General features: G+C 39.6%; 2 pseudogenes; one reads left to right on the forward strand and one right to left on the reverse strand.

Annotated features, from left to right (window-relative positions):
* Window positions 1-2788: 2788 nt before the first annotated feature.
* On the reverse strand, window positions 2789-15388 carry LOC140936801 (uncharacterized; annotated as a pseudogene).
* An 8665-nt stretch (window positions 15389-24053) lies between these two features.
* LOC140936432 (uncharacterized) lies at window positions 24054-25880 on the forward strand (annotated as a pseudogene).
* The last annotated feature ends 1640 nt before the right edge of the window (window positions 25881-27520 follow it).

The following is a 27520-nucleotide window of genomic DNA, read 5'->3' on the forward strand; positions in this document are numbered from 1 at the left end:
AGACTCTAGATTATGTGACTATTTGGGGACAAATAAATACAGTTTCCTCCGCTTTCGTTCTGAATCAGTAACTTTAATGTTATATCCCTTCTATTCTACAAGTCAAATGCACAATTTAAAATTTATGCTCAATCATAGTTCAGAACAGTTTTCCTCTTGCACACTTCAAATGATAGATGATCAGCCCTGCGATAGAGATAATTAAAAACATTTAGTATGGCCAGAGCTTCATGCTCCTAATGATAGATATCACAAAGTGTCTCCTAGCTCTAATCCTCACCTAAACGCAAGCAGTTCTGTACAACAAAGTACAACAAAGTGATCTCCCTCCGTCTCCCCAGCAACCTTGATATTTCCCAGCGGTAAATAGTCTGATCCGTACAATAGTTTAGATAGAGACTAAGTAAACAATATTTTTCTACATAGACCACTACCTTTTGTCAGCTTTTGCCAGGTGATCAGTAGTCCACACATTCATCTGCTGAGTTCTGCAAAATAAAAAGGAAGGGATTTTAATTTTCAAAAGAAACTGAGCCCAGTTTCTCGTTTTTGAGGGACTGAAACACACAATTTAGTTAATTTTTCTTTTTTGCAGTCAACTGAATCGACAAAAAAAACTGACCGAGATTAAGAGTTAACGCTAAAGTCTCATACGTATAAGTCGTAAAACGATTTGTTCCTTTGTTTTCTATGGTTACGTCCGGCCATTTGTAATAAACTGCTGAGCGGCCTTTACAACCGTAGTTGAGGCAAAGGTGATGTTTACTTTATACCCCTGGCATCTTGAAAACAAAACCAATCTAAGTTTAGCCTCTAACATCGTCTTAAAGTCGAGTCGAGTCGAGAGGCGGGGGTGGGGGGTGTGGGTGGGGATATCGGCAGGAGCCCATATTGGTATTTAAAGGTCATGTGATAGATTTGGCCGATCTGGTGTCGAATATTGCAGTATGGAAATCTTTTGAGATCTTTTGAGAGCGGTAGCCCCTAACTCGATCCACACATGCGGCTCCGTTCGTGCAGAGAGAAGACTCACATTCGTTGACTTCTAAAAATTCGTAAGAAATAAGTCGAATAGAAGGTCACAGTTTGGCTGCTGAATTGTATTTATTCTTCTTTTTTTCCGATGAAAATTTAAAGGTGTCTTGGTTGTGTACTATGATTGGAAGGCCGGGTTAAGACTGATTGCAAACTTAAAACTTTCAACCGAAAACTGCAAAATAGAAAAACGTAACTTGGTTACATCGTTTTAACATCACACTATTCTTGTGAATTTTTATGTTGTTGTTGGTCTGTGCAGTGTTGACTGCTATCTCGGGTACTGGCTTGCCTGACTATCGCGTCGTGTATCAACACAACCATGAATGGACCAAAACTAACATGAACACAATTCACGGCCGCTTTTATTCAAAAAATGCAGTTTCAACAGGGGCAGCCAACGACTGTTTTCTGTAAAATATCTGTCCGTGGAGAAGCAGATATTGGCTAGAATTTTCTAATACTCAGAGAAAGGCTAAAAATTTCTAGATGACCGTTCTATCCATGTACATCTTTCGAGGCTCATCAAACTGAAATTCCCTAAGATTTTCTGACGTTTAATTTTTCACATTTCACTCCCAAGGTTAGCCTAGAAACCGAAAATTTTGGAATTCAAAAATATGATTGAGAGAGGAATCAGAAATAATAATATCCAAAATACGTTAAATTGCCTCTAAAATGTTCGGTGAAAGTAAGAGTGAATCCCTTGTAATTTCAAAAAGACTCAATGTCCCCTAGGATGATGACCGAACGGATACAAATTTTATACCTCCGCTTAAAAAGCATTTAAGATATCTAAAACTACTCTTGATAGCCTGAAAAGTGTTTCAAGGAGAAAACCGTCGTTGGTTGCCCTGTTTTAAAATATAACAGTAATAAATACAGATTCTGTCCCAGAAAAGACAAAGGTACAGAAAACGAATCGGTATAATCAAAAGTCAAGAAGGGGAAGGGGGGATCAGAACACCTCCTAGAACCGAGACTTCGTCGTCAAGTAAGATCCATGACTACTCTGACTGAATGACTGCTAAAAAGGCTTGAAAAGGCATAAAAATTCTCTTTGGAGGCAATTACTTTGCGAAAGACCTGTGCAAAGTTCTTACCTGTTTCACAGTTGTTGCCAGTATACCCCGATTTGCAATCATCGCAGAGAAAACTTGCCGCAAGATTTACGCATGTTGCACTAAGGGGGGGGGGGGGGGGGAGGGGGGGTGTTGGGGGGAACATTTTTCCAGGTAAATAGACAAGTTTGAAGGTCTCTCCATTTTTTTCATTCTACACTGAAAACTAATAAAAGAGATCTGTTTCAGCCCCAAAAGTGCCAATTTAGCCCTGCATGCTGAAGTCTGATACCTGGAGCCAATTGAGCACAATTTAAGCCAAAACAACCCCATCAAAGGCTGTTCAAACCCAGGCTGAGACTCACTTAAACCCGTCGGTCCGAATCAGTCCTAGGCAATGGGGCTGTATTGGCCCATATTACAGGAGTCAAATTAGACCCAAAAATATGAGTGTATTTTACTCACTGAAACGGCCATAATTTTAGGGCTAAAACATATCTCTCTGATTTACAGGGCATAACAACTGTTTCCTCATCACTATATCCGGAAATCCCACGAGACGACCATTGTAATCGTAGACATAAAAAGGTAGGCAGTTTCAGTTGTTGGTTTCAAGTATCCTTTTCAGTTGACGTTGCATTAACATTTTACTCGTGTCATTTCTTCTTTTCCCACTGATTATTACTTGGGGTTCAAGGGAGTTGTTCCGAATTATATGTAAACAGATCCGTAATAAAGGGATGCTGGCTATCACCTGTTTCACAGTTGTTCCCAGTATAACCGAATTTGCATGACAGCGATAACTTCCCGCAAGGTTTACGCAGGTTACCCCGTTCTTGCATGGATTTTTCGTAGACTCGTTGATGTCTTGAACATGAATTCAGTGTAGACGGCAGTAAAGAAGGCAGTAAAAGTTTTCGTTGTTCCACAACTCAAATAGGATGTCTCAAAAAGGAGAGAGTTCCCTCTTCCCCTGTTTTTAGTATTTGCAACTTTGGTTTACATGCAGTGTATACGTATAAGGAAATACCATTCAGTAATTTGATGTTTTAAAGATCAAGGTACAATTTCCATAGAGAAGCTTGGATATTTGCTTCAAAAGACTCTCAAAAACAGTTGTTCACAGCAAAATTAACTTCAAGCTTTTGCTATAACGCTGTAAGACTTGCGCTTTTAGAGTAAAACTTAATTGCTGTAAATTTATTGGGTAATTAAGACGTGCAGTGAAGACATGTTTCCAAATAAACAGGTTGAAATCTTTGGTTTATTCATTTTAACGACTGCTTTTTCGTCAATCGCGAATGCCACCAATCGATAATTTGTAGCCTGTTTTCTTGGACTCAAGACATAAAAAGATAGGCAGTTTTGGTTTGTTTATTTCACTTAAAATTGCGTTTTACATCTTACTCGTGCTTATTCCTGTTTTCCACTGATTATTAATTGGGTTTAAGAGTGTGGCTCTTAATGCTTAAGCCCATACCTGTTTCACAGTTCTTTCCAATAAAACCAGATTTGCAATTGCAGCGATAACTTCCTTTAAGGTTTACGCAGGTTGCCTCGTTCTTGCATGGATTTTTCGTACACTCGTTGATGTCTGAAACATGAATTCAGTTCAGATGGCAGTAAAAGTTTGTGCCACAATTCAAACAGGATGTCTCAAAACGGAACGAAGCCCCTCTTCCCTTGTTTTTAGTAGTCCAAACTTTCGTACAGTGTAAGTAAGGCCATACCATTCAGTAATTTGGTATTTTGAAAATCAAGGTACAGGTCCCAGAGGGTAGGTGGGCTTTTTGCCCAAAAAACAGTTGATCACAGCAAAATTAACTTCCATCTTTTACTATAAGGCTGTAAGGCTTGCGCTTTCAGAGTAAAACTTAAGTGTTGTTAATTTATTGGGTAGTTAAAACAGTCAATACATGTTTCCAAATAAATAAACAAGTTGAAAACTTTGGTTTATTCATTTTAGCGACTGCTTTTTCGTCAATCGTGAATTCCACCAATCGATAATTTGTAGGCTGTTTTCTTGGACTTAAGACATAAAAAGATAGGCAGTTTTGGTTTGTTTATTTCACTTAAAACTGCGTTTTACATCTTGCTTGTGCTTATTCCTATTTTCCACTGATTATTTCCTTGGTTTAAGAGTGTGGCTCCAAGTATACTGTAACAGATCCGAAATAAAGAGATGCTTAAGCCCATACCTGTTTCACAGTTGTTTCCAGTATAACCAGATTTGCAATTGCAGCGATGACTTCCCTTAAGGTTTACGCAGGTTGCCCCGTTCTTGCATGGATTTTTCGTACACTCGTTGATGTCTGAAACATGAATTCAGTGTAGACGGCAGTAAAGGTTTGTTCCGTTATTCAAACAGGATGTCTCAAAACTTAGAGAAGCCGCTCTTCCCTTGTTTTTAGTAGTCCAAACTTTCGTACAGTGTAAGTAAGGCCATACCATTCAGTAATTTGGTGTTTTGAAGATCAAGGTACAAGTCCTCGAGAGAAAGTGGGCTAATTGCTCCAAAAACAGTTGATAAAGAAATGCTTAAGCCCATACCTGTTTCACAGTTGTTCCCAGTATAACCAGACTTGCAATTACAGCGATAACTTCCCTTAAGGTTTACGCAGGTTGCCCCGTTCTTGCATGGATTTTTCTTGCACTCGTTGATGTCTGAAACAAGAATTCAGTTTAAACGGCAGTAAAAGTTTGTTCCGCAATTCAAACAGGATGTCTCAAAACAGAGAGAAGCCCCTCGCAGTTTCGGTTTGTTTATTTCACTTAAAACTGCGTCTTACATCTTATTCGTGCTTATTCCTGTTTTCCACTGATTAATTTAATTGGGTTTAAGAGTGTGGCTCCAAGTATACTGTAACAAATCCGAAATAAAGAGGTGCTTAATTATTAAGCCCATACCTGTTCCACAGTCCTTGCCAGTATAACCAGATTTGCAATCGCAGCGATAACTTCCCTTAAGGTTTACACAGATTGCCCCATTCTTGCATGGGTTGTCCCAGCACTCGTTAACGTCTAAAACATAAATGATTTTTTTTCGCAACATTCAGTATTGCCACCATAATTTTTGTGTTCTTCATAATCTAACCAAATTTCAATCAACGGATCATGTTCTGACCTGTGTTGCAGTTTTTGCCAGAGTATGCAGATGTACATTTGCAGCTGTAACTTCCTGCCTGGTCGGTACATGTTGCACCGTTTTTGCAGGGTTTGGAAAGTCTGCATTCATCTGTCAAAAGCACAAAAAATCAAGATAGCTGTTGAAAATAATCACAATCAAAAAAACTCATTAACGCCGTTTATAACGAAAAAAACAAAAGAAATTAATGTTTAATGAGCGTCCTTATATTTGTATAGGTAATAGCATTATTTGTAGTGATATTTGGCATAAATACCACGAGTGATATTTCGAAATTGTTATACGAAATTTCACGAGCCGTTAGGCAAGTGAAATTTGAGACAATTTTGAAATATCATGAGTGGTATTTATGCCAAATATCACGTACAAATCATGCTATTATTTGTTTATACCACTACCCGCAAAAGGTTTGTAATTTTCACATGTAGGTATTTCAAATTAAGCTGAAATACCACTGCTCTTAGCCAATCAAATTTCAGAAATTTCTCATGTAGTAGTATAAGATAAAGAAACGGCTAAACTTTACGTCCAAATTTTCAGACCAAATTAACCCCAAATCTAAATTTTAGTTCAAGAATTTCAAATAGCTTGATCAAAATCAGAGATTTCGATTTTCGAAGCCGTTTAAAAAACTCGCAGTCTTGTATTATCAGGCGTAAAAACTCTCCCCTTCGCCTCAAGTTTTTAAACCTGATAATACACTCTTGCTCGGTTTTTAAACAGAACATAGCTGTTGAAAATAATAATAATATAATAATAATAAATATAATAATAATTATAATTATATTATTATTATCATAATCCTTTTAATCATTTACCCCTCGGCAGTATTTATTAATAGCCCTGAAACTCAACTGGCCGGAGGCAAACCAGCTGGCTATTGATTAGCATGCGCATGGCCGAGGATTTGAACTCGGGACTTTCGAGAAGATCGAAATCCAGCAATCGGTCAGGGCGGGACATGAACTTGCAACTCCAGCACCTTAGCCACTCGACCACTTTGCCGTGGGTTTCTTGAAAGGAATTATACTGGAAAAATTACTTACTTACTTTATTTGTCAGCTATAACATACCAACATTCATTTTGCAACACTTCAGCTTCTCAATGCAGTAAAGCTTATCGCATCCACCCTTGTATATACCAGCCACGTAGTAACCACTTTGTTTACACTTGCTGAGCCCGATGTTATCAAACTTTCCCACGATATCTTCTGAGTAGCAACTCTCATATCTGTCTGGTAATGTTTTTGGCTTACAGCATCTGCCGCTTTCGATGGATTTCAACCAATCACCGCTACTTCGATAGAAACCTTGGATAAAGTAACCGTCAGGACAATTAGCCCACACGTTCGTGCTGTCAAAAGAAAGAGAACGTGAGCTGTTAATTCAGATTTAGTAATACGCCCATTTTGATCTATTAAAATGCATACTTGGCTCCGAGGCTTGGGGGAATAAAACAAAAGAAATGTATTATTCATTGCTGAGCCTGAAGACGACATCTTTTGTTTTATTCCCCCAAGCCGCGCAGCCAAGTATGAATTGAAATGTATCGAAAGTACTATTAGTTATGGCAGTAAAGTAAAGGAAGGATTCCGTCAGGAAGTATTCAGTCAGGTTCATCCGTGAAAAGTATTCGTTCTCGAATAAAATTTTTAAAGGTTTTCTCTAGAACAGAGAGTCGTCTTTACTCGTCATTATTCAGGGTAAAATCTGACTGATCCACGACTTAATTGACCACTCCAGAAAATACCATAACATACCATAATGCTCTTTGTTTGACACCCCACAATTTTGCATAAGCATTGTTTTCAGTTTCTCTTGGGAGTTAAAATGGTCCCAAGAGAAACTGAAAACAATGCTTATGCAAAATTCTGGGGTGACAAAAAAAGAGTATTATGGTATGTTATGGTATTTTCTGGAGTGGTCAATAACACCCCTCGGGATAACACCATCTTGGAACCGTTTAAATACGAGTCGAGCCCCTCATGATAAAAGGGCACTGGTCCCGGTTGTTCAAACGTTGGATAGCGCTAGCCACCGGATAAATCTCTATCCAGTGGGTAATACTTATCGGCTGGATAGTGATTTATCCGGTGGATATCTCTATCCAGTCTGCCTCAAGCTACTTATCATGCGCAGTCAACTTCTATGATCGCTCACCCTCCTGACGATTTGGGTTATCACCGCGCGAGTCTAATCAAAAAAGGGCTTGGGACGACCTGCAGGTCTCCGGCTTATTTGGAAAGAGCTTATTATATACAGTTTCTTACTTGCATGCAGTTCAGGTGCTGGCATGATGTCACGAAACGTATCCAATAATCGGGGTAGCATAGTGAAATAATATAGAGATCAGGACAGTCTGTCAACTGGACCATGGCTTAAAAGAGTCGCTTATGAGAAGTGGTCGCAATGGAGGTTCGACTGTTTAAGAACATTGTTATTTTATTGTAAATGTTTTAGCGGCAGAACACTACCCAAAGTTGCACACAAAACCAGTCCACTTTCATAGAGCCTGTTGAGTACTGCACCTAATTATGATACATAGCGGACTGGCAAAGAGAGTATTCTTTATTTCGTCTCAAGAAGCCTTTTTTTTTAGTGTTATACCAGAAAAATATTAGATAAGATATTAGATAAGAATTAATCCGAAAATAAGACAATCTGTCTTTTTAGCGGAGCGTCCTCGCGCACAGCGGAGCTCCATAGGTATCATGGGAAGGGATAGAAAATGGAAACCTTTCGATGGCAGAAAATTTGGTTATGACGTCAGCGTACGCCTGAACGACCGTCCGTAAGGATTCTGGGAGTAGGGGTAAAAAACTCAGTAGGGTAGGAAAGTGAGTGCCAGACATGTACGTTACGTTTCGTTTTGGCGCAAAATTAACCATTTTAGGGCAACCAACGGATTTGGACGAGTAAAAATCTTGATCGAAGTTTCTGGTGTCCAACTTACGATAGACTGTTCACAGTCCCCTATTTTTTCGTGAGATCGTTTAGATATGCCGCGTCTTACCGTCACGAGTATCTTGATTTTCAAATGTACCGAGGGGGTGGGCGTCGGGGATTATAGCTCTGGGGGGGGGGGGGGAGGGGCGACAAAAATAGAGGGACTGTAATAACATCACTGCAGCTCGCGTTCACGGAGCGCGTTGTACCAGCAACGCAGGCGTTTGATTGGTCATTAGACAATAGATGTTAATTTGCGTTGACAACGGGTTTAATCTAAGTTGCCGACATTGACAAGTCGTTGACAAGTCGTTGACAAGTCGAAGTTTCCATAAAACGTACGCTTTCATACCATAAGGCACATCTTGCGAAAAAACACACGAAGGATTTTGGTATTTTGATTAGGAAAATGTTTTCTTGTGCATGTTTGCCGATTTTATTTCGAGTAATGGCCCAGAATCATTATAAAATCACTGTTTCGCAAAGAGATATTTGTAAACACGCGTAATCGATGCTAAATGTGTCTGGCATGTTTTTCATCACCAGCGGAGTTTCTTAATTAATGAATGATAAAAGGCGTGAAATTCCTGTCAAGCCTCCTGAACTCGAGCTGCAGTGATGTTATTACAGTCCCTCTATTTTTCTCGCTTCCTCCCAAACCGCTCCCGCCCACTAAGTAGTTTTGACACTCAAACAAGATGGCAGCCCGTAACACAAAGCAGTCTAAACTTACGACAACATTTTCGCAAATAAACTTCTTCAGCTCTTTATTGCTTTATGCTTGGTAACACGCCAGGAACAAGTCTACCCCCTCCCTACTTGGTAAAAATTTTGACAGGTTGATTCATGAATGGAAACTTAAAGGAACAGTATCCCGTTACTGCGCATGCACCAAACTTTGATTTTTGGACAGGATGTCACGAAATCAAAAGATGCGAGGAGAGTAAGAGAATCTTGAAAAATCCGTTTGCATCGCGCTTGGCCGGGTTCAATACGACACTAAAACTCCTCAGGATTATAAATCAATGATATATTGTTCCTGTTAAGTTTCGATTTGGGCAAAATCTGGATTTTTTGGCGTTACCTTTATTGCCGTTGGCCGGAGGAACAAAAGATTGGAAGCACTTTGATGCCGATTGAAGGCTTATTTCTTCTGCTAGCTTCCATACAAGCTCAGATAATTGTGAAAGGAATCCGCAGAAATGAAACAGCAACAATAAATACTGTAAGAAAGAATCTGTTGAGACATTGATTTGACTGAGGAGATCTTGAGGAGGGGAGTTTCGTGAAGCAGAATGTTTTGCAACGACGCGCTAGTAAACTTTTAAATCTCCCTACGGCCGACAAAATCGAACAAACAGGCGCTACATGTTTTGAAAAACTAGTGACATGAAATCATAATATCATTTTTGACTAACATTTGTGATGATTCATAGCGTTGAGATTGCATTTTTATTTATGTCTTTCAAACGTTTGAGGCTAGAACGCGAGCAAATCAGGCAGATTTTACTGGACTTGGAACGATTGACCTCTGACACGAGTTTCAAATTAGAAAATATGTTTTTAAAGCTAGCGGAACGAGATTTTTGGGTCGCGAGGCGCCCCAGCTAGCGATGAAATCGCGATGAGTCTTCGAACCGCGAGCCAAATTTTTATATAAGACGAAAGACTTCTTCGAAAGGCTAAAATATTACTTGAGAATATAAACAACAAATCTCTGTCGGCGGTGCGGTCCGGAAGGAAATCTTGTCGAGTCAATTTGACAGTTCTATTGTCTTTTGAAGAAAAAAACAGATGACGCTCACGCGTGCGCATAATCGGGACACTGTCCTTTAATATGCAGCATCTAGAAATTTGTTTGCTGACAGACTTGCCGATAACGGGAGCCTATTTTTCATTTCAGTTAACTTTTAAAATTATCGTGTTCTTATCCGGATCCTACCGACACAAAATGGAATACAACTGCTGTCGAGTTTCTATTTCTGGTTTTGGGTTTCGTCGAGGAAAGTGTCGCAAAGAGCATCAATGGCTGCCTTTGTGATAGTTCATGCGGGATCTTTTTAACATTTCAAAGTTTTAGTCTTCGTGTTCTTCCACCGGCCGCCAACAAATGAAATTATACAGCTGTTGTCAAGATTCTTCTGTTATTCGAATGCGTTTTGTTTATTTAGTTTTGCTCGAGGAAAGCTTCGCAACGGAATTTCAACAAAAGTGAAAGTTGAGCGTGCAGGATTTTACAGAAGAGTAGAGGAAAAGTTTTTTTTACCTCACTTAACCGCTTTCAGGAGCTACATACAGGGTTATCCTGATTAATTATTACAGTTTTTGCCTCGTTTAAGTTTTGTAAAGTCAGGCGTAATTATTTCATGTCATAACATGCAGTATTAAAGATCTGAAAAGATTTGAGACAGAGACTGACGATTTCAATGGCCTCACACAAGCTTAAATTAATTTTCTGGTTGCAAATGGAAAGAGAAAGGTTTTAGAGAATACCCAGTTGTAATGGTTGCCGGTAAAAAATAACGATCATTAGCGAAAATCTTGCTTCGAGACTCGTTCGCCAAACGCCTGCTAAAACAAACGAACAAACAAACACAGTACAAAGAAATCAAGGTTTACGGAAACATTTCAGTCACTCTCAGACTTAACTTGCTGTCTGATAAAAATGTTGTTGTTGTACATCTTTCATTGAAGTTTTATTCATGTTTTGATTGTCAGTCCTAATTTTGCAAGGTTTAATGTAGCTTTTTCTCCTTACGCGGACTGTCAGCTGGACTGTGTCTGGATGAAGCGTGAAAATAGTCTGAAAATAGTTTAGGCACATGGAGTGTGATTTGCGCCTGTGTGCATTGTTCCCCCTCGCCGAAAAAAAAAAAAAAGAACGTTTAAGATTCAGACTCGTGACTTTGCTGTAGTTTACGTCTAGCGCCCATTTGGCCGCATTATATATTAAAAACACAGAACACGTAAAGGGCAGTTTGTGTAGACTACGAAATTATAGTTATTCGTAGGGGGAACTGTTAAATAAGTTTATCAACCTTCTTGGGTCTTTTAGGAAACAAAAAGTCGAACTTATAGTAAAGATTACTGGGTATCAGACATTGTGATGTATAATCTACAGGGTACATGTAGTTACACTTAACGATTTGTCGGTTCGATTTTGCAAAGAAAACATTATTATTCTAACACAAAATCGACCTAATTTAACATTTGGTAGAATCTCCTTCAGATGGAAAGATTGATCTATAAATTAAAGTGAACTGGACGCAGCCAAAGAGTTTCGTGAATGACAACTAGAAGACAATAAAGTTCATGGGCAATAAGCTTCACACGTATGGGTAAGAATTCGTTTCCCTGTTACTGTGATCGAATTTGATTTATAACTTTTGTTTTAAAATCAGTATTAATTTCTGGATTGGAAGATATTGAGCCTTATTCGTTTTAAGTAATTATCTAATTAAAAGTCTAAAAATGGGCGCTTCGCTTTTAGCCTTGGCTAAATCTATATATTATAATTAATCTGTCATACTTACCCATCTAGCAGTCCCACCCAATCGGCGTATTTACACGTCGATGGCGTGCCTTTATCCGGCGCTGGAGCAGGGCAGCATTTTGCTTCCTCCAACAAAGAGATCTTATCATTTGAACTCTTGTGGTTATTTCTCCACAACCCAGTAATGTAGTGGCTCGACGAATCACATTTTACCCATCCTTCTCTATCAAAGCTCCCCCACCAGTTGGCCATTTTACAACCATCGTACATACTGCAACACTTTAATTTTTCAATGCAGTACAACTTGTCGCAACCACCTTTGTAGAAACCACTCAGATAATAATCCGTATCACACTGGGCCCATCCTCTTTTGTCGAAAGATGATGATATATCATGGTCATAGCAATCCAACCATTCGGTTGGCAAGTTGTTGGGTCTAGCGCAGCGACCTTCCTCGATGTTGTGAAGCCAGTTGCCACTGTTACGATAAAATCCTTGAAGGAAGTAGCCATTGGGACAAACAGCCCACACCTGTTCCCTTAAAGAACAAAAGGTTTAACTTATAAGTTATGTTTTAAAAAATTACCAAGTCTTTTTGTGCAGTTATTCACTATCACACCCATTTTCACTGTATTTTCTTTTGACTATAATTACACATGTAGGAGGCTCAGATGGGGTAAACACGGGACCTATGAAACATTGCCTACCCTTCCTTAACAACACCAGCCCTCCTTAAAGTCCCAGAAAATCATTTTTGACGACAGAGTAGTGGGTTTAGATTTACTCTAACCAAAAGGAGATTAAGTACATCTCACATTCCAATATTAGAGCCAGTGTTGAAACCCGTCCTCCCAAGCTACACAATTTACTCCAATTCTCCCCCCCCTTCCATCCCTGACATTTTATGGGCCTCCCCTCCTCCCCCGAGCTTCGCGAGTTTCTGCGATACACGTATTTCTAGTTACTGGGCTGCCTGTGCTGCCCAGTCATAAAATGGGCTTTCGGTCGTCTGCGGCGAAAAACGGCCTCCCGAGGGAGGGAAGACACGAGGGTCTGGTACGGAGAAACGATGTTCTCACAAATGGTTTCATATGAGTTTCTCTTGCACGGAGCCTTACACGGATACTTTTTGTACCTCGTCTCCGCTCCACCTGAAAAACCCACAAGGCGTTGCGAACCTGAAGAAGGCTATTTGCGTTGTTCGAAGCGATTCGATCATGGGAGTCACTCTATAATTTTTTTATTGTTCGAGTTTAAGTCAGTTAGATGATGTTGGCGCTGGGAAACTCAGAGAAATGCTCGCGTTGCATTCAAACCGACACGTCGTTCACAGTAGGTTTACACTAAACTGAGATGACTGTGAGCGTCAGGTTTGGAACGCCGTGGCCGCTTCGTGAACTCAAAGAGAGAATTATCGATCGATTTAGTACATGAGCAATTAAGAAGCACAATTTATGAGCAAAGTATTTCACCAGTTGACGACACTATGGCTGAAGACTTGATTGTAAGCCTTCGTAGTCAGTGAAGCGAACAACTCAGTTGCCGATGAATTGCAGATGAATCCTGATGTTACGCACGTCCATTCGCGAGGGACGTGACAACTTTGCCATGTTAGAAGACTGGCTTTTCCTTTAAATATTTCCTTCTATTTAATGCAACACACGCCACTTTGGAGGTCTAAATTTCGGATACTGAGGATAAAGAAGACACGGACAAAAATAGGGACTTTGAGAATTTGGCACACAAGTTTAAAGCTTCACCGGGACATCCCATCCGGGAGCTTCACAGAGAGCGACGTGAAGAAAATAGGAGCTATTACTGACAAGGTTTGGTGACTGAGTAGACCATACAAGTGTAGCCCACGTCGAGGTTTCAGGGGGTTTGCTTTTGTTTGTATCTGTATCTTGCTAAGCTTTTATCATTAAATTTGTACATGATCTTGTGGTCACAATTCTGTGTTTTCGCCCATTCAGCAAGCGCGCAATATTGATGTCAGCATTAGCGAGTTTCAGAAACATGCCTTTGAAAGTTTTCAGCTCTCGTGATGTTTCTTGATATTTCTTTTACCATTTTATGGAGATGTAAACTGAAGTCACCGCAAAATGGAAACTTAAAAAAGCGTATAATCCATTTATCTTGAAACATAACACACATGACTTATACGACCTTTATTTTCGTCAAAGGTGTTTTGAATACGAACGAACACAGTCAATGTGAGGGGCAAAAACAGCATTAATATAAATGAACCATAGGATTTTAACTAATATAAGGGTCAATTATTGTGCATTGAGATGAATCGCTTGAAAAGAGAGACTTCGCTTGAAGATGTGATCAGAAGTAAATAAAGGCATAATAGTGCGTCACGTTCAGTCTTTTTAATATCCAAGGACTGTGAATAGTGTTTCCATATTGTTTAGCTGGCACAAAAACTCCGGAGGAGTTATAAAGCGGCATAGTTATCTTCCATGAAGAAAAGTTAGTCTTGGGTGAGACAAACAGAACTGGTAAAAAATATGTTATCGATCGTTTTATCTATTTACATTGTTTGAAGTGCGTGCTGGTGAACGCAACGTGCGAGCGAGAAATCTTTAAACTTTTTTAGGTCTCAAAATGCAAAGGATTTTATTCCTTTAAGTTAGAGTAAAATACCATGAGGAAAATCTTAAAACTCAATATTTTTCATCTTGTGGAAAAAATAGTGCGTTTTCTTGTAGACTGTGGACCGCAAATTAGGATCGCACTTTTCACAAACATGCGAATTCTAACTTCAGAAGCCAACCGACGATTGCGTTTTTCGCTGCTGTCAATCATCTTAACGGACCTCTTAGGAAACAAACGTTTACTTCACGGGTTCAAAAGGTCATGGTTTTCGATTCGTTTTGTGTGTTTCTCTGTTTCAAGGTTCGTTGCTTGTGATCGTAATTATGATTGACGGTAGCGATAAACACAATTGTGAAGGTGGCTTTTGAACTTTAGAGTTCGCATGTTTGTGAAAAGCGCAGTAACGTCTCCGTGCAGTCAGTGAGGCCCCTGGATCAGGCGGGATCAGTGGGCAGTTAACTGTCTGTTTTAGTATACTTCTGGTTTTCATACAATACAATATTTCTGTCCAGTGGTATGGTAGCCTGAGTGTGTATAGCCGCCCCCTCCCTTCAGAAAACATAGCCCCTTTGCAGCCCAGTTAAAAATCGCCTTTTGGAGATTCTTGTTAATATATATTTCACGAATTTTTCAAAAGGATTTGATACCGTCACAGTTTTGACGTAGCCTGTTGCTTATAATAGACCAATTATGAAAGCCAACATTACTGTAATCTCAGATACAACATATAAGCGTGACTGTTCTATATTGCAGCCACGCGTCGGCCCCTGGGCTAAGGTATAGTCCGCGATTGTTTTTGTACAGAATTTAAAAGGCTTAAATCTTTCCTTACCTATCTAATGTTTTCCACCAGTTTGCATTAACGTGAGTCGATGGGCGATTTTGATTTGGTGCTGGAGCTTTACAACATCTTGCTTTTTCGATTAAGAAAATACCGTCGTTGTCTTTCCAGTTGTCATTTCTGTACAGTCCATTCAAATATTCGGTGGATTGACAGGCCGTCCATCCCTTTTTGTCAAATGCTTTCCCCCAATCTGCCTCTCTACACTGGCTGGAACAGAGTTCTAACATGGCTGCAAGGACCAAACAGTGGAAGAGAAACTTCATGTCGAATTACAGGCGTCTCGAGTTATCTGACAATTATACGAAAAGAAGCACATTTTTATTTTTAAGAAATACTTTTGAAAAATCAAAAAAAATATTTGGAACCATATGTAACAAAGTAAAGTTATGTTATTCTTTACAAAACAAGCATATATTTAATCAATAATTCTTGTAGCCCTAACACTTAAGTAAAATTGAGCAAATATGAATTCTTATTGCCATCCTTTAACCCTAGGACGTACAGGGGGGGGGGGAGATTTTTCTGAGGTTTTCCCTATAGACGATACAACATAAGCACCTGACGTTTTCAGTAGCTGTTCGTTTATCCCACGCACGCATTTTGAGACAAGTTCAGTGATGGTCAGTTAGTATGGTTACGAGATATGACGTCATAAGTACCAGGTGGTCAAGCCATTTTTGAGAGAAGTGAAATGCATGTTTTCTCAATTTTTTTAACAAAAAAGTAAAGATTATGGATTAAATGATGCAAAATGCTAATTTATGTGTTATTTTACCTATCAAGTACAAAAAGTTATTAATATTTCTTGCGGTTTTAAACTGATTTCTAATTCTCCAGCAGTGCCACCGCCCATAACATATACCTCATCTTCAGGTTTCCACTAAAGGCAAAATCGTTTTGAAATACTGCAACATATCAAAAACTCAAGAGAGGGGTTCCATCAAACCCTCCCATCCCACTTGCACCACGGTGGGGGTATGAATTTGTGTGTACGTCCGAGGGTTAACTCCCTTAACTCGATAGCAGAGGAGATGATCTAGTAAATACCATTGTCCAGTAATTACTTCAAAAATTGGTAAGTGGTAATATTAGCGCTAGATGATTCAAATGCTGGCATTTTTTTAAATTCTTTATTCGGAATTTGGATTCTGGAAACCGGGAATTTTTTTATTGTGATATCCTGAATCCAGCAAACTTTTACTGTGAATCCGGAATATTGCGCTTTGGAATCCGGAACACAGCTCAAGGGATCCAGAATTCCGCTTAGGATTGGAATCAGGATTCCAGGTTCCACAAAAAGATTCCGGAATGCAGTACCTGGAATCCCGAATCCACCGACGTGAAATCCAGAATCCAAGACTGCCTTGGTTTTCCTGATCAAACATGGCACCATCAAAAATGGTGACAATAGACGTTCACTTTTAAACAATTACAAGGTGAAGTCGATAATTTTTCTTGGTAGGTAAACGAGGGACGAAACCCGGGGGCAACTATCAAAGCGGATAGAAATCGAGAATGAGCAATCTGAATTAAGTAAGTAAGTTCGTATTCTAAGTAAGTAGTTTATTTATTTTATAGCGGGGCTCCCGCGTGCGCGAAGCGCGCGTGGGACAGAGCCCCATACTCATGGAATATGGTCAACCTCTTTTCGTTTGGTTGTCACGTGATTGACCGAGCGTACGTACGTACGCGTCTACAGATTGTACGGGTGGGGTAGGGGAGACTATCAGAAGGAAGGGAGGGGTGTCTCATGCGTGTCTTGGCAAGTCCACATCTTTAACATAGGATTTTAGGACATCCACAATATGGTCAATTGACAGCTGTCAAAACAGGATAGCCACTGACCAGTATCCCATGACCATATCGCGGGCTCATGTGTCAACTCATCGATGTGACGTGATTTATTTGGAAGCTGTCCGCTGACCAGTTAATTGTTTTACTAGATCGCGAACAATGTTCAATCTCATACTTTTACTAGTTAAACTGATAATGCACACATATTGGACACACATATTTGATCAATTGACAGCTGTCAAAACAGGGTACCCGCTGACCAGTATCACTTGACCGTATCGCGGGCTCAGGTGTCGACCCATCGAGGTCAAGTATTTTTTTGAAGTTATCCGCTGACAAGTTACTAGTTTTCGAGTGATCGCAGGCTCAAGTTCAAGTTTTTTCTAAATTCATATGAAATATGTTGTGTTTATGTGCTACCAGAAACCCATAAGGGGTTGAAACGTGTAACTCGCGTTCAATGCTTGTGAATATTCATTTTGACCATATTTGGAAATCTTAGTGACGGATGTGCATTTTCAACAAAATGGCTGCTGCGCGATCACCATGCAGATGTTTTAAGACAAGAGTTGTGCATTTCAAGGTTAAAAATACACCGTTAAAAGACAAAACCTGGAAAGAGAAAGTTCAAAAGAATGCTCAGCTTTCTTTTTGTGGAGAAAGGGAAGCTTTTCATTAAGAAATCGTCCTTCGAGGAATTCAACCTTGTTTTCTTCACGGCGGAGCCCATGGTCTGTTTTGAAATGCAACCAAGTCAGCGAAGTTTTTGCTGAATTTCAGGTACATTTTGCACTCTATGGCCAAGACAGTTACGCTTTTAAAAGGGAATTTATGTATTTTTAAATGTTTGATAGACGTTTTATAAATTTTTCTCTTGGGCGCTAAAGAAAAATTACAAAATGTGCCCTGATTTGAGATGGATTTTGTGTTGAATTTTGCCATGTGCTTAGCCAATGTCACTTGCGTTAACGGATCCACGATCCAGATAGTGTTTTCCGAATTGCTTTAAAGGATTAACTTTTTGGACTTTGAATAAAAATTTTCAAGAAACGGCTTCTCTGTCTATTGTTTTGAGTTTGTTCAGTCATAAAATTAGCTCAAAACGCGATCGTGACTACAACATCTAAGTTTAATTTAAGCTTTTAAAATGCTTCTCACATTCATTACAAGCATCACTTTTTGCGAAGATGTCAGGTTCAGGTTTTGGACACTTTCGATACGCAGCTAATGAATTTTATTCGAAAATATTTTTCACTGTTTATTCTAGACTTTTAACATAAGAATTTTAAAAGCCTATTTGCAGTATAAGTTTACTGTGCAGAGGGTCAACGAGGCATCGTTTTTTGAAGTGATCGACAACTTTCGAAATGATCTCCGCCACCGAAATGACCCCCAATCACCACCGAAATGATCCCCACCACCGAAATGATACCGGCGGTCACCACCGAAATGATCCCCGGAATATCGGGAATGGAATTAAGAGGACTAGAAAAACTTGACAACAATTTAGAGCGTGCTTTTTATTTATTTATATTGCATCTTTTTTACGGTGTGTAATTTACCTTTTTACCGCACTTTATTTTGCAGTAAGTTGTTTGTTTGTTTTTTTTGGTTTAACACTAGACAATACTTGTTCAAAAGATGCATTTCACTTATGTCTTCTATTTCTTCGAATTTCTTTTTATATTTTTGCAAGAAAATTAATCTTCTTAATCAGTGTATAGAACTGTTACCAGTCTAAATGCTTTCTCTATTTTCCTCTGTTTAGAATCGTGTTTGCATGAATAAACGAAGAATTTAGAATAGGTAGCAAAGTCCCAAGTCCATTTAAGCCAAGGTTCCGAAAATTTAAGACGGGATCATTTCGATTGCGGATAGGTATCATTTCGGTGGTGGGGATCATTTCGGTGGTGATTGGGGGTCATTTCGGTGGCGGAGATCATTTCGATGGTGGGGATCATTTCGGTGGCGGTACAGGCCTTCAATGGGTTTCATTATGTTACGTTTGGCCCGGGTGGTAGGGCAATAATATCCTGCTCAGTGTTTCGGTAATATTCCTGGTTTCAAGCTTTAGAAGCTTTCTCGGCTTTCGGTAGTTTTTCCCCCGTTTGTCGGCCATTTTTTTAAGCGGCGCGGGAACCTGAAGGAAAATTACATCACGTTGTTTACGAAGTTTGATTGATCAGTTATCTCTTCTTCTCGTTCCAAATATGGTACTTTCGAAAATGAATAATCACGAGCATCGGACAAAGCAAACATATGAGAGTTACACGTTTCAACCCCTTATGAGTTTCTGGTGCTACACAATTAAAATTTTGATTGCAAACTGACCTCGGACGCGAAAATTCAGCCAGCTGTTACAGGCAGGGAAGACAGTTGCTTTTGACTTTTCTCATCATGGTCAAGCGTTGGTCACGGTCTACGTCCAATTTTTATGCTCTGATTGGTCAAAATTTGACAGGTGAGTTCATGCGGTAAATTTATGCAGCATCTTGAATCTTGTTCACTTTGACAGTTGAAGCTGACAGAGTTTTGTGTCAACTTGTGATGTTTTTAACTGTCTTTTTCCACTGGATGTGCAAAATGAAATTCAGCTGCAATCAATAGTCCTCTGATATTCATGGGTAGTTTGTTTATTGGGTCTTTGGTTGAGGAATACGTCGCTTGTCAAAGTCGGAAATCCGATTTCGGATGGCATCGTTTTCGTTTTCACCTTGCTTGATGCGTAAGAGGACTGCAAAGTCTGAAGCGATACTGGCTTTTCTTGATACCTTTCAGGAGCTGCATCTCGAATGGTAAGCCAGAGAAATTATTGTATTTGATGTTTGTTTTTTTGGATCTAATTTAATGAAGTCGAGCAGAGTTTATGCGGTCATTTAGTTTATGTACGTTTGTAAGATTTGAGACAATGATCTGACCGAGTATCAGGTTTGATATGATATAAGCTTACAGAACTTTAAAATGCCTTTAGACAGTGCCTCACCGCAAATAGAAAGAAAACGTTCCAAAGAATATTTAGTTATAATTCTGGCCGGAAAAGAAAGCTTTGAGCGATTTTCTTGCCTCGAGTTCGTCTTTGAAAAAAGCAAACACCGGGAAGCCGGCTTAAAACATAAACTTAAGCTTGAAGCTTGAAGACTCAGGATTTTTAGGGATACTTTAATACTTTTCTTCCTGAATGAAAATTGTTGTTTCTGTATATGTTTTACCGAATTATATTTCTTTTATTGATTGTTAGTAGTCTCTCTTGTAATTTTAATCGCTCTGCCGATTGTTTTCAGTCGTTCAGTGAACATCGCTTGCAGGAGTACTCAAAATGCCGCGCGTTAATAAACCATTAAATAAAAAATAAACAGAATAAATTCTTTATAATGTTGGAGCGTAACTCTGTTAATGTTCATTCAAACACTCGCCACAGCTCGCACTACAAAAGTGAGAACCGGATGGCCGTATAGGTGATTTTGGAAATTTGTTTAACAGTTTATGAATATTGAATGAGTGCAATTTGTATTGTGAAATACTGCTTTCTGTCCGAGGTCTGCCGGTATGATAAAAACAGTGCCTCATACTACTGTTTCACCTCAGATGTGATGTATAAATGGTATAAAAGGTTGGCTTACACACGCACCCAGATTTGTTGACAAGATTTTGCAAAGTAAACTTGTCGAACGTAAAAAAGTTGGCCTGATTTTTTTTCCACTTATTAATCTACGGTGATCAAGAGCCATTATGGCTCTTAAATGTGACCGAAGATGATTACCAGTTTTTGGGTGTACATATGAGGCTATCAACTCGATGTAAGATTTGGTTCACTCTTGGGCTGTTTGCAAATTATTTTTCTCTAAAATCAGGTAGCCTTTCCCTCAAAAGCCACATAAATGTGCTCTAAAGTTAACTGAATTGTAGAATTCGAATACAAGTTTATTGTTTAATTTAAATTATAAATTTATTACGGGGAGCCTCGCTTTTAGCCCTAAATAGAGTTCTTAATATATAATAGTTAGCATCTTCGAGTCTATCGCTCTGCACCTTTACCAAGACCAACTAAAACTGTATTACCTCGAGTTCATCTTTGAAATCAGTAAACACCGGGAAGCCGGCTAAAAGCTTTAAGCTTAAGCTTAAAGACCCAGGATTTTTAGAGACACTTTAATACTTGTCTTCGTGAATGAAAATTGTTGTCTCTGTAAATGTTTCACCGAATTATATTTCTTTTATTGATTGTTAGTAGTCTCTTGCAATTTTAATCGCTTTGCCGTTCGTTTTCAGTCGCTCATAAACATCGCTTGCAGCTGGAGTACTCAAAATGCCGCGCGTATCAAACGCTTTTTAAGATTAAACATCGTTATAAAACCATTAAATAAAAAAATAAACACAATAAACTCTTTATTATGTTGAAGCGTAACTCTTTTAATGGTCACTGAAAATTTGGCGCTTGTCAAAAGTGAGAACCGGCTGGCCGTATAGGTGATTTTGGAAATTTTTGGAACGGCTTTGCTAAAAGCCCACGCGTGCTTCGATGGTTCTGTCGCCCCATGTAAGGTAATCCGGAATCCGGAATCCAGGTAATTTTGGTCTGTGGAATCCGGAATCCACGGCTTTGGAATCCGGAATCCAGCTAATGGAATCCGGAATCCAAGCATTGTAATCCAGAATCCAGGTTGCTGGAATCCACTCTGTTGTGATGGTTCCAGGGCCTCTTCTTTTCCTTTAGCGACTGTTGCGTGAAAATCTCATGTCGCAAGGACGCGCAACAGGCATGTTCACGCGTGTTTCACTCGCAGGAACATCCCTTGTCATTGTGACATATCGGGTATCAATTTGAAACAATGGTCACATTATAATAACGTGACAGAATCCCAGGGAGTGATTCATATTACTGTATATTGTCGCTCTTTATAAGACACCCTTTCGACCTTTTTCCCCGTTGCGCTTTTGGAGTCGGAGGTTTAGATTCTTTTCCTGTTTGGGCGCAATTGGAACTAATTTTTGGATTTCAGGTAACGTCAAAAGAATAATAATATAAAGTATCCTTATTCTTGGCCGTAGTATCAGTAGTCGCTGTGGTTGCAGTTACTGGCTTCTTTCAGGCACATGTCATCAGTGTCACTCAAAGAATGACATGCTGCACGTGTTGTCGACGTGGTGTCTTTCATTCAGTCCAGATTCAATCAGTCGAAATCAGACATCTCGAGAGATAACTTTGAATTTTTTTCTTAATCGATCGTTATCAATCTTTGTCAGCATGGGGAAGCACAAGAAAAAGCATGAGTCGGAAAGGTACGTACGTCTATAAATTCGGTGTTTGTGACTTTGTGATGGAAATGTTTTGGCGGCGTGGTTTTGAATAGATCAGAATGTGTGAAACAGTAATCTAAAACTTCGAGCAGCTATATCTGTCTGTTTCTATCATGTTCAGAATTATGAGCTAACTATCTTGCAAATTTATGTACAGGAGTCCAAGAAAGAAAGAGAGAAAAGCGGAGAAAGAAAAGAAAAGTTCAAGGTCTGTGGAGTTGTCGTTGTTTGTTCTATTCGTGTTTTCTGCTCAAAAAGCGGTGGTTGTGCGAACACTTACTGAAGCGTTTCTGTGATCAAAATTATATTCGAAGGTGACAGCGTTTCCATACCATTTACAGACATGCTAATTAAATAGAGCATTTGATCAATGAAACGAACATACCAAAGTGAATCCAAAGTAAATTATCGAATTTACTTCACCGTAGAGCTCCGGAAATTGCTTGAAAAGGTCTTCTTCGCCCTTGTAGTTTGTGCATGAGAGAAGATAAAGTATGCACAAGACTGTTCCTATTGGTTTGGGCCACTGACTGCGATCCCAAGCAAAAGAGCTTTATGAATTCCATGCTAGCAGACAGGGCGAAGTACCCCTACCAAGTCCCTATTCCTGACTGCCCACACAACATCAAGTCAGTACGTTCTGCAGAGTTTTGGCATTGGATTGACATTGATGGATACCTAGTGAATGTAAGGCTGCTTTTGGTGCTACGTAGAGAATACGAAGACATCAAGAAATCAATTTCATTGAAAGCAGTTCGAAACAAAGATCGGATGGATGTAGAAACAGCATTGGAGATTCACCGGAAAGCGATTCAAGATTCCATTCCAGATGAAAGAGTGAGCACAACATTAGTTCCAGAACTGGAATTCAAGCACTGGAAAAAGAATGGGGCCTCTCTTTTAAGCTACACGGTAGGATTGGCATTCTCCCCAAAGCATAGCAGGCTGTTTATTACCGATAAACGTCTCCATGCAGTCTTCATGGTTGAAATGCACTGTCCAGCAAATGTCACATTAATCGCTGGTGGTGGTGAGCCCGGGCACACTAATGGATATGGCAACAAGGCCAGATTTAGAAACCCAGCTGGTATTTCGGTGAAAGAGAGCGGGAAGCTGTATGTTTGTGACCAAGGAAACGGAAGAGTTAGAGTAGTCAATTTGCGAACGCTTTTCTGTCACGCTTCCCAGATTGTACAAGGGAGCGTCGAAGAAAGCCAAAGTGAGGAAGAAGATTGCGCCGGTAGACGTATCCGTAAAGTCTATGTACACGATCTTTCCCTTATTTCTGAAGGTAATGTACCGGATCTGGTGTCACCATTTGCCATATGTGCGTCTGCAAAGGGTAGCGTTGAACTGTTTGTGTCAGACGTTGGTCTTGGCAAGATTTTTTCAATTTCTGGTGTTGTAGACGATGAGGAAACTAACTGCGTCGGCCAGTTAAATGAATTGTTTTGTTTTGATCGATCTAGTTTATTAACTTCATTAGCCTTAACACGTGACGAGCAATACTTGTTAGTTGGAGACGGGAATGGTTCATGTATTCATCTTTGTCAAGTGAGAGGACGATTGAAACTGAGAACAATTTCGAATATTCCAGGCCTCATGGGTATTGCAGTGACAGATGGTGGAACCGTGTTCTTGTCCTCCAGCAAAGAACACACACTGTTCAGTTTGAAGGAAGAAGAGATGCTTGGGGGTAAAGAAACCCTAACAAAAGTGTGTGGAGAAACTGCAGGCCATCGTGATGGTGTCCAAAGTCGATGGAACAAGCCTATTGCTTTATGCGTATATCGAAACACTGTTTTCGTATGCGATACCGGTAACGTAGCAATAAGAATGTTGACGTCAGCAAAGGGACTGATCCCCCTGCAAAGTGAGATGGCCCAATATGCAAACGTGTTCCGACTCGACAAGAAAGCCAAAGAAGAAGACCTACCACGTACATTTGAAGATCATGTGAAATCTGTCGAGGAGTTGGTTGCATTTCTCTCTAACCACGAACAGGAAGCCCTGGAGAGGACGGGCAAGCGAAATACCAATGGTCCCGACATGACCATACCTCGATGCACCCGACAGTCCTTCCTCATAGTGCTAGAATCGCTGATTAGCCTTACCAACACGCTAACGGAGATTGGGCATAGTCACCTTCTGGACAGGATCTGTTTCGAAAGTATGACAACTTTGGGCGTGGAATGCTATTTAAAAGGAATGCGAGCAGACCACTACATGCCTACAGTGGCTAACTACGCTTACAGAAGAGCGCGCTGCGTGGAAGACGATATGCTGCGCATTTACCAGAAGGATTTCTCATATTTCACTGGGCCCAATTAATATTATCCGGAGAAAATTATCAAAGGTGAACCCCCAAACATCAAGACGCGACCAAACAAGCTGTCAGCAATCACTGAAGGAACAGGTAGCAAAGAAGAAGACACAAGGCGAGAAACTGTGATGCGAGAATTTGCTAAGGAGTATGGAAGAGGCGTAAGACAGGAAAATGTCCGCTCAAAAACGAAAGAGCTAACTGGCACCCTTCCTTATGCCCTTAGTATGTGTCCCACTACCATCACAGCCTCATTAGAGGAAAGCGAAGACGTAACAACAGCCTGCCAAGTTGTGGATGCTAATGTGGCATTGCGGAGTACGGCTGTACGGGTGCAAACCATTTACCAGAAAGACGACATATTGGCAGTAAGACACAACCGTAGAAGAGAGATCTCACCCTTCTGGTTAGCAGTTCTTCTGGAGGATGTACAAATAGAAGTGAATGGTGGAAATTTTGTGCAGCAAAGAGTATCCCTAAAGTGGCTAAACCAAACAAGTGATTCACTAACATACACCTCGGGTGATGTCTGTAATGGGAATTCCCCCAAGTGCATTCTAACCCGAGTACTCGACTTTTCTTCCGATGGATCAGACATCATTTTAACAACAGAGGAGGATAACAGGCTCTGTCAAATTGCTAATGGGGACTACGGTGACGATGATGACAATGAGAATGAAACTGCACCACCAACTGCAGAGGATGAGGGAGAAGTATCCCTCCCGATAAGACTGTCGGGAGTTAGTTTATCAGGACGGAGAACGACACGGTTTATTCTGAGATAAACGTTTCCGTTGCCTGCGTAGCTTGTAGTATAGTAATTGGACTATCTTCACGCTATTTGTTGGTAAGCTGTAACTGAAGTTTTACATTTCTGTGTGGCAATTAAACAATTCGGAGACGAATTATGTTTGAACCTGAAAAGCACTGATTTTGGCAATGTGTACCTCTTTTGTTATTGTTGACGCCGTTGTTATTATTAAAATAAGAATAGCCCTTCCTCGTAAGTATTTCTTCAACGATGTGGACTCAGTGGACTTCAGAAACCGCTCCTATATTCATAATCCTCTCGGGTAAGGCCAAGAATTATATTTTATACTTATATTTTATATAAGACAATGTACACTTCGGGTAAAAAAAGAACAAGCTTTTTTGGTGAAAACAAAGTACAAAGGAAACGTTGAAAACCAGAAAATAGAATTTTGAAATCTGGAATCCAGCCACTTATGGAATCCGGAATCCACGGATGTGGAATCCGGAATCCACAGGCATGGAATCCGGAATCCACAGCGTGGAATCCGGAATCCAAGACTCTCTTGGATTACCTTACATGGGGCGAGTTCTGAATATTGAATAAATGCAATTTGTCTTGAAAAATTGTGAAATACCGCATTTTGTCTGAGGTCTGTATGATAAAAACAGCGCCTCATATTACTGTTTCACCTCAGATGTGATGTATAAAAAGTATGAAATGTTAGTTTACACGCACCCAGATTTGTTGGAAAGATTTTGTTAAGTAAACTTCATTGTCGAACGCAAAAAATTAGGCCTGATTTGTTTTCCAAGAATTCGTTTTCCGGGCCTAATCTACTGTGATCAAGGGCCATTATGGTTCTTAAATGTGATCGAAGATGATTGCTAATTTTTGGGTGTACATATAACGCTATCAACTCGATGTAAGATTTTTTTTTCACTCTAAACTCACTTAGCCTTAGCTTTCCCTAAAAAGTCACATTTGTGCCCTTAAGTTCACTGTTTTGTGTATTACAAGTTTATTGTTTGATTTAAATTACAAATTTATTAATGGGAGCTTCGCTTATAGCCCTGGCTAAATCTACATATTATTTTTTTTTTCCAGTTCTTATCGTTAGAACTGTTAAATTATTTGAGCGCACGTGACTAAAACTATGATAGATTATGACTTATGGTAACTTTTCTCCGAATTGATCGCTCTAATTGCACGATAGTCATGTTATCCCTTTGAAATTGATTCAATTATTGGAGAGGAACTGTTAATTAAAAGTAAAAGTTTTCACGCTATGGTATTAAAAAGTTATAACTTTTGATGATTAAGAGGGGTAACAAAGTGTGTGAGAGTACAATACCTGTTGTCTTATTATACCTTGGTATCCACCGAAAAAGCTTGACTACTGTTTAAAGAACCTCGCGGATGGGACTTTATATAACAGACCAGCCTAAAATATTTTGCAGAGGTTGGTAAACAGACGTGATGGGCATTACAGCTGAGTGAACATAAGTAACGATAAGTAAATATATTTAACATGATTATTCTAAGCATGTCATGAATTGGTCGAACACGTTCTAAAGTGAACTAAAATACACAGTATGTTGCCCAGTATCCGGACGGTACCAGTATCCGGACACTTAAAACAAAAACTCAATTTTTGAGGCGCCCTTTTCAGCTATCGGTAAACGAAGTATTTCGAATGAAAGCTGAACATGTCAGCTTTAAGATGAAGGTTTTGGCGAGTTGAAAGCTTGCGAAACAGTCGCAGAAGACGCCTTTCTGTTCAGGTGAATAAACATTTCATGGCTAATATTTACGCTGTTTACTGCGCAGTAAAATTAGTGCTGCTCAGAAAACTGGGTAGGTAATATGTGATATTTTCAAAGAAACGGTATTATATTTAAAGTGAAGATACTTAAAGAAGTCAGGTTCTCAGAAAGTTTATTAATTCTTCTTGAAATTCGATTTGTTTGGAATAACGGAGCCCAGAAACATTCTAAATCACTAAGTATTGATGTCAGGGGCACCCAACGACAATTTTCGGAAAAATATCTGTTCGGAAGACGATTTGAGATCTAGAATTTTCGGAACATTTGTTGTAAAATTTTTTGCTTGCCTACCTCTCCTAGGATTTTCGAACATCTAAAAATTACTATAGTTGCCCATTTTTAACGGATTTTTACCCTTAAAAGGTCACCTAGAATTTTCGGGAGCCTTTTTTCTGGCTGAAAT

Source organism: Porites lutea, chromosome 5 (assembly GCF_958299795.1).
Source record: "Porites lutea chromosome 5, jaPorLute2.1, whole genome shotgun sequence".
NCBI lineage: Eukaryota > Metazoa > Cnidaria > Anthozoa > Scleractinia > Poritidae > Porites > Porites lutea.